Below are 14855 nucleotides of genomic sequence, written 5' to 3' on the forward strand. Positions count from 1 at the left end.
TAGCACAGTGTAGCCAGCCGGTACTTACATTGGCTAGCCTTCCTGCCTTTCCTCCCCTTTTGTCTCTCTCTCTCTGTAGGGAGGTGAGCCCGTATTTCTGGCCACGTTGTACGCGATAAAATACGGTACAATGCGTTCTCTTCTTGCTCCCGAGCGATAAAGAAGCGCTGCCGCTGCTGCATCCCGTGCTCGGCTCTCGAGTGAAAAGACTTGATGAGCGCGTACACATTCGGGCATAGCGCGTCTGAGGCTCTCTGACGGCTTCTCGGTGTCTTTGGAGAAGGATGAAACAAGGAAATAAAATAACAGGACAGCTCCGGAGAATAAATGCCAGCTCACGAGGCTATGCAGCTGTCACGGAGGCCAAGTATTCGACTCAAAAGAAGCAATAGTAAAAAATAAACCTGCCTGGTGTGGGGGAGCAAAAGAGAAACGTGCCAAGTGGGCGCTGCGCGGCGGCTGGACCGCGGAGTCCCAAGTCGACGCGGCGCGTCAATCACAAGTTATGCGCGGCGCGCGCATTCCAGCGCAGAGAATGGAGGTCGCATACGCACACATGCACACGTGCGTATACACCGATGCTTACTTCACGGCGCAGCGTCGATGGCGCGCTGCAAGCACTGCTTGGCGGCGTAATCGGCGCTTTCAGACTCGGGGCTACGGTATGGCTTTCCTTGTGTCGCACGTGGCCCGAGGCCTGACTCCGCGAGCTCCGTCGCGCCGACTGGCCGGCCTGCCGCCGTCGTCAATGGAGCGCACACGTGTCGACAAAGTTGGCAACGAATCGCTCGCTCGTCGAGGCGGCCGGGTGCGCGCGCGCGTGCGATGAAGACTCCGATCGCATCGCGGAGTGCGGCTACTCCCTCCGCGTTTGCACTGCTCCTGTATGTGAACTCACGCGCGCGTGTATATATAGTGCGAGGAATGCTTGACCCGTGTGCCGTACGGGTACGTATACACGCGGATTACCCTACGGTGGTAGAGATGTGTACTCTATACGAGGAAATGCAAAGGCTTCACGCAAACGTTTGTTCGAGCGGGTTTTGTGTCGACTTGTCCTGTGGCGTGAACCGTACTCAAACTCGGAGAGCATAAGATAAAAATGAAGCAAGTGCACGACGACCCCGGGTACACGAAACAACTTATTAAGGCGCATGGTTAAGGCGCATGATTAAGGCGCATGAAGCATAGTGCCCATCTGACATGATTAGAAGTGCAACAGTTTGAACGACAAGGTTACAATAAAATAAATGCACTTTGTGTATTAGCAATGGTCATAAGACGCGGTTCCGCAACTACATGGTGGCGTTTCAGGTAAGACCGAATACTGCTATAGCTAATCGCAGCGGCTGCTTGTGACATTGACTCACGTGCATCTTGCGACGCAGCATTACGCAACTGGCATTGGTATCTTCAGGTGCATTATGTGCAAGAAAGAATCTCTTACACTGCAAAGCTTAAAGAAAAATAAAAAGAAACTGGATCGCAGTTTACAACGTTTTCCTCTTGGCGCACCCCTCATAGGGCAATTTCCGAACTCCGCACTGCAAGGTGGATTCACGGCTATCACGTCCTGCTGTCGGTACTGTGCGCAACCTCACTGGCAATGTCAGTGTCAGACGAAAAAGATAGAAGTGGGGGGAGGGGAAGAGGGCGCGTATCGGATGTCCCGAGACCGTTCTTAATCCTTCTATCGCGCTATATAGACGACCACACAGTCTGGATTTTTACGGCGCGAGCGTGCCGTACCGTGTGCCGCGATTACGCGCGACCGCTGGCGGCGGCACTGCAGGAACGTGGCCGCACGCCGCGGGGCGGAAAAGAACAAAACGACGAAGACGACGCTGTTGTCGAGCGGCGTTGCGTTCGGGCGAATGCGCGGTATCGAGTCCCCTGTGCGAGCGCGTATCACTGCCGATGCCAACCTGTTTGGGTCGCGGCCGACCGAGCACATGCAGCAGCAGCAGCAGCAGTCTTGAACTGGCCCGGCCGGATCGAGCTGACTCTTCTTTTTCAACCAGTGCGCGCGCGGCCTTGAGGGGAAGATCCTGCGGGCTCGCCGCCGGAGCCAGCGACGTTCCTGAGTCGCTTTCGTGCGGCGTCCGAACGGTCAACCACGTAGGCTCCGTAGAGCAGGGATCTCACACGCGCGGCTCTTGTCCAAACATATAAAGTTTGGTGTACGGCTCGCGTGGTTCTCTCGAGCATTCAGCAGCGCGGTCATGTACCTCTGCTGCCTAAACCTTACGCCGTTTGGGCACATTCTCCGGAGACGACACACTTCGGTTCGTGCGAGACTGCGCGTATTGTACGCGGCCCGGCGTCTGTTATTGACCATCCTGAAAGAAGAACTATAGGCAGTAAGACGCTGAAAAAGTTCAACCAACGTGGGAGTGACGGGCGACGACGGGTACCGTCGATAATTTTGCGGAGGAAGTCCACTTGAGGATTTCCAGAGGTCCCATATGTTCAGATTTGTCAGAGTTAGCTGAGCCGCTCGCACGCAAGCACGCACTGACAAATCTAAACAAGACGCAGATTCAGAGCAACATGGAGACTTGAAGAGCTCAACCCTGGTCGAACGAGGAAAGTCTCAAGAGATAGAGAGAGAGAGAATCAAGCTGTGGGTATAAGTTGGGAGGTTGGCCTTCATGTTTTCCTTCGGCCCTCTGCAGCCACAAAGCAGGCCAGTGACGGCAACTATATATATATATATATATACAGCATGCCGCAAGGCACCACGGCAGCTCTAGACATATAGCAGCTAACTTGCAGCAGACAACATTAATCTTTCCAAGCACTGTTGAGGTGTCATATTGAGTGCCTTTGCAAGCAGTGCAGTCGTAATTCCGTATATAGTGTTTATTGGTACGTGAAATCAATGACGTGCGCTTGGTCTCGGCTGTCTTCGCCAGTCGCCTGGCGTTGCTGCAACACGGAGCACGCGGCGCTGCGGCCACCGCGCCGTTGGCTGCGGCGATGGTCCGGCGAGCGGAGACGTTACTTCCGTGCCAGCTGGGAAGTTGGCGAGGGCCAGCACGGGGCACAAACGCGATCGGGCACGCCGACCGACGGACCGGTTCCAAACCGGCTGGCCATCGGGAGGCTCGCACTCTTGTTTTCCTACGCGGACCGAGTAGAATGTGCGTTCGTCGCGGGGAACGAATAATGTAACGATTCGATTCCGATTCTGTCCCAATCCGGTTGTAGCTGCCCTTCGTCACCGGCCCGCGCTTTGTCGTCGTGCCCCCGCGAATAGCTGGGTGTGGCCTTTCGGCGCGGTGGATGAAAGGAAGAGGTAAATTAGAATTTATAATGCCGTTACATTATACTGGTGAAGTACACTTTGAAAACGTTCACGAAAACAACGTTTCGAAGGGATGGAACTGCAGTAAAATCAGAGTCAAGTTGATGCTTCAGTTTGTTTTGCTTACATAAAACTGCTTCGAATGCTTGCTTTAGCGATGTTTGAATTGTAAATGGCTGGAGATAGGGCGATGATGCTCGGTCAGATATTCGTGCCTTTTTATCAGCCCTTGCTAGTACAAATCCAAGCAAAAAGAAAACTAAAGGAAAGCGATATGTATATAGCTTGAATGAAGAGTTTTCGGAATACCGCATCGTGCATGCAGTAGTGCAAAAACAACAAAGTGTAGCGAAGAGAGCCAGAACAGGGGCCGAGGTTGCTTGTTTAGTGCAGTACTGCAATATCGTATTTGCATGAAGGCCTTTGAGGTTTTGCTCTCCGATCTGTATGCAACTTTTCGTAAGCGTGCCGTCCCTTTCTTTTTTTTTTTCGGAGTTACTATGCTTGACAGAGCCACTCCATTACGCGTATCACGTTATGAACGGGCTTACCAATGACGTCTATTCGAACGTTCTCCTATACCGCAGCCTTTAATGTCCGCGCTTTTGCTACAGAAGCAAAACACGGAGGTTGAATAGGCGAGTGTGCCAAGAGGTTTCCGACCGGATTAAACAAGTCAACGCCTCAGCCAAATCTTAGTCCTCAAGCACGGATACCTCGGGAGTTGCTATTCACTCGAGCAAGATGTGTACACCGGACCCGATTTAGATTCGGCGCCCGCGCCTCGGCGCGCGACGTAAACCTGTGCCGCGAAGAACAAGAAAATCTCGTGACCCGCGACACTCGGCGGGTCTGTTGTGTCACGCGCATCTGTACACAACCACCCGGTCCGGAAGAAAGGGCACCGAGAGCCCCGCGCGAGCCGCCAGCCGCTGGCGCAATAAAACACGCGTCGCGACATCGCGCAACGACTCCGCGACATCGTTAAACATCTGAGCACCCTTCGCCCCACCGCGCACCGATTCCCTTTATGTACACCAAGGACGTTCGCGAGCGCTCAGCCATTTTTTACTTTCTTTTCTTCCTTCCTCCTTTTTCAATTTAAATCGCGCGCATCCAAGGTTTCCAGTGCACACGCACGCACACAGGCACACACGCGCGCTGAAGTGAAAATTGACGACTCGTTGCCCCGCGTTGCTTCTATGCTGCCTTTCGATGTCCGGTGCGTATACGTATATACGTAAGACCATTAGAAAACGCTCGTTGCCCGGACAAGATCTTACGGCGCGATAGCCCCCTGCGGCCTCCGAAGAGTAATGGCCGGCGTTGGGCTTGAGACCGCGCCGCTGCTGGTTTCAAGTGCAAGCGCACATGCACAGACGGTCGCTTCGCGCGTGCGAAGGACGCCGCCCCGGCATCGGATTGCCAGCGCACACAGGAAGCGCCTTGCCGAACACACACGCTCATGTCTCACTGTCGAGAAAAGAAAAACATGTGAAAGGAACGAGGCAATTCGCGGAGAAAAATTGTTGCGTCTTGCGAGCTTAGAGCCACTCCTTCTTGGTGTCGCGTTCGTGCAAATCTCGCGGAAGAAGGAAGTGAAAGCGCGTAGAAGTCAACCGGGGGTAAAAGGGAGATATAGAACTCTGAAAAAGCTATCGTATTACCTTCTGACAATCATTAAGGGAGTGCCAGGCTGTCGAAATTCCGGTCACGTGTCCGATGCATGTGTAGCAACATTGAGCTAGTCACCTGAGCCGAGTAACCTTAAGCGCGGATATGTTTTTTTATATCTGCAGTCTTGGTGTTGTATAGAACACGCGAGAGAAAGTGCGAGCAAACGCGCCGGTCTGGGGAACGAGTTCACGGAGCTTTTCGCTTGTGAGCGCTGTTTGTCATTGGCCCGCAGCCTTCGCTGATATATGTTGTCGAACAGTGCTATTGCCTGGAAGCTGCTCATATATACGAACGGTCACAGTATAGCGTAAAACTCTCTTGGGAATACGGGATCAGGGCCCCCTATTCACAAAAAGTCTTACGCTACAATTTGCTAGTAAGAGTGAATTCTAACCAATCCTGACACTGGACATATCAGGGGAAAAAACAAAGGAGGGGTGGGGGCTAGGTTTACGTGCCAAAACCACGATCGGACTATGAGGTACGCCGTAGTGGGGTGCTCCGGCATAATTTGGATCCTTTAGCGTGCACATAAATCCACTTTTCGCATTTCACTCCCATCGAAACGCGGCCGCCGTGGCCGGGATTCGATTCCGCGACCTTCTGCTTAGCAGCCTAACACCATAACCACTAAGCAACCACGATGGGTCATATCTGCATATGGAGGCCAGTCAAGTGCATGTATCACTTGCGGACGAGAAGCCTCGTTCATAGCGCCCCTGAGCCCTAGTAAAGTTGTCGCGAATTCAGCAATGCAAAGAGCAACTGTAGTTCGGACTGGAATATACATGTGTAATACCCCTGACACACGGGCAAAAGTAGTCCGTAGCAGTAAACCCCTCTTGTTACTGTGAAGGACCCTTTGCAGAAAGGAGTTTCGCCGATGACGCACGGCACCGAACTAACTTGTTTAGGTGGTTCCTCAAATGAACGCTGAAAAAAAAAAAAAAAGAAAGAAAGGAGAGAGAGAGAGAGAGAGAGAGAGAGAGAGAGAGAGAGAGAGAGAGAGAGAGAGAGAAGCGCTACTTGGTAGAGCAGCAAAAGAGAAGACATATTAAAAAGCTGTGCATGTAGATTACATTCAGCGATTGTCGAACCTCAAACATTTTCATTTTCATCCTTCATGTTTTGCGTTCTTAGCAGCAATTTAGATTGGCCCAGCAACTATGGACAGTCGCTGTTTTGCTTTACATGCTGTTTATTATGGTGCTGCCATAGTACTGCCCACATTTCTGCCGTCCTTTTTCACGTCTGTGTTGTGATACGAGCGACGTCATTCGAGCATTGAGAGTATAGCTATAGAGTAAATCTTCACTGTTAGACAAATCGCATTACCGCTAAAGATTAAAACGCTTTGGGAAGGTAAAAATAAGTACTTATGGGGCACCGTAGATCTGTGACACGTTTCTTTCTATTGACGAGTTGTACACCCTGTATGCTAGAGTACGCCCTTTCCGCTCTAAAATTAGATGCGCGATCTGCTTTGCAGTAAAGAAACTCTGCCGTAAGGAAGATACTCCTTTATCGCGTGCCCCTGCGCTTGAACGCCTTTCCCGTAGATGTCCCCTTACCTAAAGGAATTTAGAGTGCCCGTGTGTCAGGGGTGTAAAACACACGCACGCACAAACACACACATGAACGAAACGATGTATACAAAACACCCAAGAAATGCTTCTGAATTGATTTTCCACCTACAATGCTGCTGCGAAAGAACGACCATATCGAACAGGGGCGAAGATTAACGCATACACGCTAGGAGCATCCTTCCTCTGTGTATGTGGTAATTAGCAGCCCTCTTCTAATAGCTATGCATCCCTCATTAGCCCAGCAAGAAGTTTATTTCCACGAAAATAGACATAACGTGGTCTGAACGCAAAGAAGCAGGGGGGAAAAATGGAACAAACAAGAAATGACCACCAGAGCGGCGCTGTAAGTCTGTAGACGTACATGACGTTCCTACATTCTTGGTTACTTTATCTTTTACGCGTACATGGCAGCTATCGCTTTACACTATAGGCATTTCTTTGATCATGTTCTCTCGAAATGTGTGTGCTCTGCAAGATTTATGAAACTAAAATAGTTTTTTTTTATATTTATACTGCTTAACGGGGCATCTTTTATTTGTTGAGGAGAGAAGGTAAGATTACATACGTTGATTATTCACTTGTTCATAAATATTATTTTATATTATTTTTCTTTCACAAGTTTTCAAACGCATATTTTGGGCATGTCACCGGCTCGTTTGATCGATCTGACGTAGCAAACGGAGCCGTCGAGTCGCTCTCTGATTTCTTCAAAGTTGGTCTTCGATCGAAGCGAATACGCACGCCCCAACGAAGTAACGAGAGACGTGCCCGTATACTCGAGTCCGTGTCACGAACTCTGGAGCCCTAGCAACGAGCATCGACAAGCGCGGATTGTTTGAGCTCGTTTATATTTAGAACGCCGCATGGGGGAAAAAAATAATAATAAGCACTCGCGCCTTGCGAGCCGGCCAAATCGAACCGCCAGTGAGACGCCGCGCTCGAGAGCCTTATTTCCTGGCTTATACGTTCTCTGGCGCTAGCACCAAACACCCGGACGTTCAACCGCAGCCCCGGTGAGAGAGAGAGCGGGGTGAAGCATCGATCAAACCGCGATCACTCGGGCCTGCCTCGCTGAATGCAACGCGACAGCGGCCGATCATCTTCACTCGCTCCACAGCCGTGGCCTCTCTGAGATGGAACGCGCGCGACCTACGAAAGGTCGTTCTCCTTGTACTCCCGTTCGAGTGCATGTGTGAGCGATCTCCCTAATTCCGTGCAGTCCTGCGAGAACTGACCCTATAGCGAAGTCGGAACGCGAGAGTATATATTATACGCCACATGAATCGAAATTAAATGTGTACAGCTCCTTCGCGTGGTTTTGGGTGGTAGTGTGATACCATTGCTGCGTGCAGCCGGTCATCAAACGGGACACCGCATGACACCGCATGACACCGCAAACATCAAACATGACACCGAAAAGCCATAGGTTTTGTGAACGAATGCCTATCGACATTTTATAGACCAATGAGACAAATTTTTCACCGTCAAGTGTTAGGCGGTTCATTGCAAGTCATGTATGCTCACGCACCTGGCGCAACAGAAAAAAAAAAAAAAAAGATTCAAGCAGTTCAAGATGTTTCAAGTCATTAAAGTTGAACCAAACGAGAGAGGGAGGCGAACATTACATTTGTTTAAGAAAAGCATGAAATTTTGATAGTTCAATTCTATAATTAAGTCATTAGTAGTTGTTGAAGATAAAGAAAAGTGCCGTTCGAAGCGCCCCGGAAGCCTTCTCAAGATTTGTAAACAATTGCTGCAGGAACCGGCCTGAGCTGTAGGACTATCAAACATTGCAGGGAGTAGTCTTTCTAGATTATCAACGTTGTTTTAATGTGTCGCCGAAAGAAATTTAGGAAATGTTTCAGTAGACCGAGATAGCGCCCAGAGCCCATCGCAGGAACGACTGCGTCATCGAGTAAGCAATCCACGTCATGTCGGCGTTTTCGGTGCTTCAAATAGTGGCGCGAAAAGTGGGGTTGACAGTCGCGTGAAGTGTCCGTAACTAAAATATATAACACAAGGTTCTCGCTTGCCGTGGTCTTCTTACGTAAAAAACGACGTTTTGCATATACCACACATATGTGTACCAGATTTTTTATGTGTGCTAATTGTACATTCACTAAGTGGCAACTTGCCGTACATTCGGAACGTATACTGCCCGACCCAGCGCGCGTTCGACATGGCAGCAGGCATAAACAAAAACTAAAGCACTTTATACGTGTATTTTTAACTGCATTGTTTTGTCGCCAGAAGAGAAGGCACGAACAGGGACAACAATAAGCATTCTACAAGGTTTCGGAGCTATTAGAAACGATTTAATTATGCTAACGTAACGAGCCTCCGACAAGCGCTGGAAAAGAGTGACAAATTCGGCACGATACCATGTGTGGTTGCATGCATTATCACTGTCGTCATGAGGGACACTTACAGCGTGAACATTTTCTTACTCCTCCGGTTGATCAAGACTCAACAAACCGAAACATCAAAACCACTGCATTGTGTCTTCGAGTTGAGACTTACGAACGTCATGCGTGCACTATACGTGCTCGTAAGTGTGCTAGAATATGTGTGCGCGAAGCTTTCACACTAAACTGCGCAAATCACTGTGTGCTGACCTCTTTTTCAGTTTGTGATCTGTTCTAACTGCGCACGTCCGTGCGAGCTCGCCCGGTCTGTGTAAACCAGAGCGGCTCGAACTACAATGTTGGATCCACACGCGTTGCACTTCCATTAAGCATTATGCGATGCACACCTTCATTTTATCCCGCGATGCACCCCTGCCGCGGCATCCTTAACTATTGTTAGTCCCAACACACCCCTCTTACCACTTCTGTCAATTAATTATTTCGCTTTAAAGTACTCATTTGTAAAGGTTGCGCTATAATAGCGTACAGCGACAGCTTTAACAACACTGCATCGTATTAGCCAGGCTCAGTACGGTTGAGACAAACCGCGCAGAGGGAAAGGAGGCGGCACCCGCTCCGCGCCCCGGCGACCTGATGGATATCGTCAGGCGGTGTCAATCTCGCCCCGCGTTGCTGGCGGGGTGGCGGAGGCCGCAATCGCCAGCTTCGGGCTGTCTCACCTTCGGTTCGCGGCCTTCTAACCAACTTGCGGGAGCTCAAGAAAGAAAACCAAGCAAACAGGTTTCCCCGCGCGGCCCGCTCTGTTTTTTCTTTAAAAAGCGCATTCACCCTTCCCACCACAATAAATGTTTGTACATACACGCATTGTTTCACCCAACGCCATGGGCCAAACTTTTCTTCCCTTTCCGCGTTTTGCTTCGGCAGTCGTTTCTGAAGAGCGTGGCTCTGCTTCTCACCTTTCCATGGCAGCCATAGCGGCGTATAGTGTTCTACAGCCTTATTGTTCTCGTCAGTGACGGCCGGTGAATCGTACTGGGCAGAACTTGTACATGCTCGAAAAGAATTGACGGCATTTTACGGGCTTACATTCGTCGCAGAGTGCCCGTGTGGATGTGACGAAAATTATGCGGATCCGACGCGCTATACGGTAATCGGTTTAAGCGAAGCTTTCTTTTGTTTGCGCGAGGCCCGCTGTTCTCCTCGCTCAGCCTAAACTTGTGTCCATGCAACACCGCGCACAAACGACCAAGTATATGCACCGTGTTACAGCGAACGCTTGCAAAAATCTTTAAAGGTTGCCTGTGGCAGATATCACAATTCTAGTTCCTGAGCTGGTCTGCTCGAAGCGGCGGACAATACTTGCACAAGAAATTGAGATGCAAAAGCGACTAATTAATAAGCACTCACTAATTAAGTTTTTAACAAATTCCATTATGGCCCATAATGCAATTTACAAATTCTAGCGATCGAGTTCGCAAGGCGAATCCACTTGGAACGAATTTTCAAGGTGACACCAGTTTCGAGATATAAATTCCCGAACTTTGCGGAGAAATGCATTGGCGTTCCAGTTAATTTGCTAAAAAAAAAAAAGAACGTCGTTACATGCACTGAAGCACACAAGTAACTGGAACGCGCCAATGCATTTCTCCGCAAAGTTCGGGAATTTGTATCTCGAAACTGGTGTCGTCCTGAGAATTAGTTCCAAGTGGATCCGCCTTGCGAAGTCCACTGCTAGAATTTGTAAATTGCAATATGGGTCATAAGATAGTGAGATAAAAAGTTAATTAGTGAGTCCTCGGTAATTAACCGATTTCGCATTTCAATTTTTTTGTGCAAGTACTGTCCGCCGCTTCGAGTAGACCGGCTCGTAAACTAGAATTGAGCTATTCGCCACAGGCACCCTTTAAAAGATTTTGAAAGTGTTCGCTGAAACACCCTGTATATACTTGTTTGCACAACACGGCCGCGCTCCACCACTGTCTCATCATAGCGTATCGACCGCCCTGCTTCGCATTTACGTTGCCTGGGCGGAAAGGGTCACTCCTCGTGAGGGGCCATCCTAGGACTCGGGCCTGCCAGATCATAACTGTGCAGAATCTCAATAAAGTTGTTACCACCCACCGAGCAACTGTGCACTCGTTGTCCCAAGAGTCATTCTTCGTTTAGTATCGATGCTGCTTCGCTTTACGTTTCTGGCCGGACATGTTCAGCACTCTCGTCGGTGCTCAGTGCAGCCACTCCGTGCTGCTCCACTTCGCGGCTGTGAGCCAGCATGCGTTCGCGTTTTATAAGCTTTACTACGCTGCTTATATCAAAAATGTATCCGCTTCGCTCGACGCTTCTTCCGAGCCTATTTTTCTTTTTCGTAAGACAACAGCCACCAGCCGCACAGTAGCGGAAAGAGTCGAAGAAAGCCTCGCTTTAAAATTGAACTTGCAGAACGGACTGCTTCTCAGCTGACTTATAATAGCATACAGTGCGACAAAACATATCGGACAGGAGCAACAATTAAGGCGATGGTTGTCTTCGCTGTTGTCGTCTTGGTCTTCTTCCTGGCCGATTTCTTTTTTTATGCCGTTTTAAGTATGAACCTCTAGATCACCTTTTCACACGACCAGACCCTCATAGGTCGTGCCAGACATACTTCACAGGTCGGCTCATTTTCTCGCTCTCCTGTGCATGTTTAGCTCCGAGGCTAAGCTCGTCCTCACGGGCGCGTTACGCGCTGTTACAGTAAAACGGTTTGCAAAGGAGCTTCTGCGTTCGCGAGTCCCCATTCGCCAACGTGAGTGCTGACGTCACTCGTCGAAGTGCAACTGCAATCTTCGCGCATACTGTTACGGCGAGATGCGCTCGGCACGACGTCACTGGTACACTTCCTAGCAAGTTGCCTCGTCACAGTTGCACTACTGGCCGAGTAACACTGCACTCATTAGCCACCCTAAAGGAAACACAGAAATTGCAGCGCTCGCTCGGTGTATACGCAACAGCCCACGACGCCGTCTATGTATACATTGCTGGTTGGCAAAGCACGTGCATGTGTAACGATCGGCACTCGCCTGCGTCCATCGACACCGGGGGGAACAATGACGACGCTCACCGCCTTGACACTTCGCCGTGCGAGCGCCCACACTCTGGCGCGTGTGTTCCGGCGAATGCAAAGTGAACTGCGACGGACAAAAGAAGAGCTGAGTCACGGCCGCTTCGCTACGCTGCGCGGACCGCGCGCGTGCGCGCTATGTTACACATACAGACTCACGTAAGCGCACGGGGCGCGCAGCTTTCAAGCGAGCGGCAACAAAAGAAGCCCGAACGGCGTCCAAGGCGTCGAGGGGAGGAGCAGGAAACGGAGTCGCCTGTTGATCGTCACACCACCACGGGTCATCGCGACCGGTGAACCGCGGCGAAGTGGAATCAACGGCCGCCGGCGACTGGGACCACCCCGCGAGGTGCGCGTCAACGCGTCGCGTGCGAGTCGCCGATTGGGCCGCCGGACGGAGTTCGCAAGCCGAGTCTTGGTCGCCGTACGACTGAGCCGAGGTTTAGCGAGAAGTGTTATACATTTCTTTAGTGAGAAGGTTTGGTGATAAAAGTTATAGCGAGCAATCGGGCTGTCGTGTGTTCTCACAAACGACGGAAGGACACGCCAGTTGGTAGTTCTCGCTCCGTCGTTCTTGTATGGTGTGCCCTTCCGTGGTTTGCAAGTAGTGTACAGCGCATTGCAATATGAAAACGTGGTAAGCCTGTCGTCGAAACGGTATATCAGCAGAACAGACAGTAATTGACATACTACGTACGAGACGGGATCCGCAACCAAGCATTCTTCATTCGTCTTGTCACCTCTATGCAGCAATGAATATATCACCTTTGCAAAAATCTCTTTGTAGGAGACATCGCGCGCTTATACATTACACTCTTTTTTTGCGCGCACTAATACATTTAAGTATAGCTTTTTCCCTCAAACAATTGGAACTTGGAATTCGCTACCAGGAACCAACCGTTCTCTCCCATTAAACGAATTCTTGTCTGTGCTCCCTCAACATTGCGCTTAACTTTCTTTCTTTGTTGCCTATTGTATTTCTTTTTTGTATTATATTGTATTATCCACTCCACTTATCCATTATCCACTCCACCAGCGGCTGGAGTATGTGAAAATAAAATAAATAAATAAATAAATTTCTCAAGTGCGTACTATAAAGAGAAAGAACGTAATACACGAGACAAATAAGGTATTTTACATCGCTATTGACATCAAGCGTTACTCGAGCTTTACGTAAGCAGTCGTGTATAATGCCATTACGGAGAACAGACCGGCATACAGAAGCTCCATCTCTGTTTCCGTGCTAAACACACGAACTATCTCTCTCTCTCTCTCTCTCTCTCTCTCTCTCTCTCTCTCTCTCTCTCTCTCGGATATTCTTTAGACTAGCGCTTCAATTTGAGCGTAGGGCCGGTAAACGGTTCAGCGTACTAAATAGTGTGAGCTTAGAACGTATACGGGAAAACAACGCCAAAGAACGAGACGAAGAAGGGAAACACAGCGAATTTGATTCCCTCGTCGCTCGAATGCAACTTCGCATCAGTGCAAAATCGCAGCCGACGTTACATTCGCAACCATTGATGCAGCCGCACGAAATTCTTGACCTGCTCAGTGGAGAAGAAAACTATACGGAACTTGGGAGGTTAACCAGAGTAGAAGCGGAGAACACTGTTGCAGCGTCCTAAGATAAATGGCTGTCGTAAATGTCATTCAAAAGGTGGATAGAAAATATGCGCCCTAGCAGGTTGCCACGAGGAGATGCCGTGTGTGCTGCCTTTGCGTGAGGCCCTGTCAGTCGCAGGCCGGCGTGTATATTTCCTATATAGCCGGCGAGCATCCCTTTATTGCCCTGCCGAACAATAGGAGAAATTCGGTGCAGCGGATTGCATTCTCCCACGGGCGCACTCACCACAAAAGGTTAAGGACCAATTCATTCACTTTCAGCACAGCGAATGGCAGCTCGGTCTCACAAAGCGCATCAAAGACAATCATTGTGCAGAAATACTTCCTTTCCTTACACTTTCGCTTACGAGGTCTGCCGTTTTGTACACTGTACGCTCCATGCACTACACATGAATAGGAATGGTTTCTTCTACGGGAGAAAAAAAAAAGAAAGATACGTCGCTGCACTTCTATGCCCGCTTTGCTCACTCTACCGGCTTGCCGCGAAGACTCGCAGGGAAGCAGCTTTTTCGGGCGGCGCACGCCCGAGAAGGACAGTGCGGAGGCGACCTCGGATGCAAATGTCTGCTCACGCGAGCCTGCATTCTTCCGCGTAGAGGACGGGACGAGAACGTCTTTGTGCGTGCTCATCAGAGATGCACGGAACTGGCGATGAACTTCTCGCTGCATGCACGCATCCATCTTGAAGGGAAAGGCCGTTGACAACGGCGGTTGCCCCGCCTTTGACACACACGCATGCGAGTACAAGTGCCAGCCGAGAAGCGGCGGCGGCGGTTGGCTCGCGCGAGCGCGTCGTCTGCGCTGGCTGCTGCTGCCCTCCGCCCGCATACCAGCGGCCTCGCGCGCTCTCGAGCGGGCGTTGACGTCCGGATGCTGCACCGAGCGCGCGTCCGTGCTCGAGTTGACGGCGAGTGACTCCGCCACCACGGCGTGAGGGCGCGGCGTACACGTCTCGGCCGCGGTGACGTAAGAGCTCGGCGGGCGCGGGACTCACGGCGTACAAACAAAGGTGCGCCCTTGAGCGGTATGAAGGAAATCACGAAATCACTCGCCACGATTTCTCCCAAGCGCCTAACCGTTTTCGTGGGCCGTTCCGAGGAGGTAGTGCAATCTAACACAGCGGTTAAAAACCGCGCGGGGGGTACGTACCACCGGTGGTACTGTGTGGTACCGCAGGGTGGCACAGAGGTAAGGGG

At 50.5% G+C, this 14855-nt stretch overlaps 1 protein-coding gene across 1 annotated transcript in view; it reads left to right on the top strand.

Annotated features, from left to right (window-relative positions):
* RhoGEF64C (Rho guanine nucleotide exchange factor at 64C) overlaps positions 1-14855 on the top strand; it is a 161575-nt gene that overhangs the window by 16348 nt on the left and 130372 nt on the right. The window lies entirely within an intron of this gene.

The sequence above is a fragment of the Dermacentor variabilis genome, chromosome 2 (genome assembly GCF_050947875.1).
Source record: "Dermacentor variabilis isolate Ectoservices chromosome 2, ASM5094787v1, whole genome shotgun sequence".
Taxonomy (NCBI): domain Eukaryota; kingdom Metazoa; phylum Arthropoda; class Arachnida; order Ixodida; family Ixodidae; genus Dermacentor; species Dermacentor variabilis.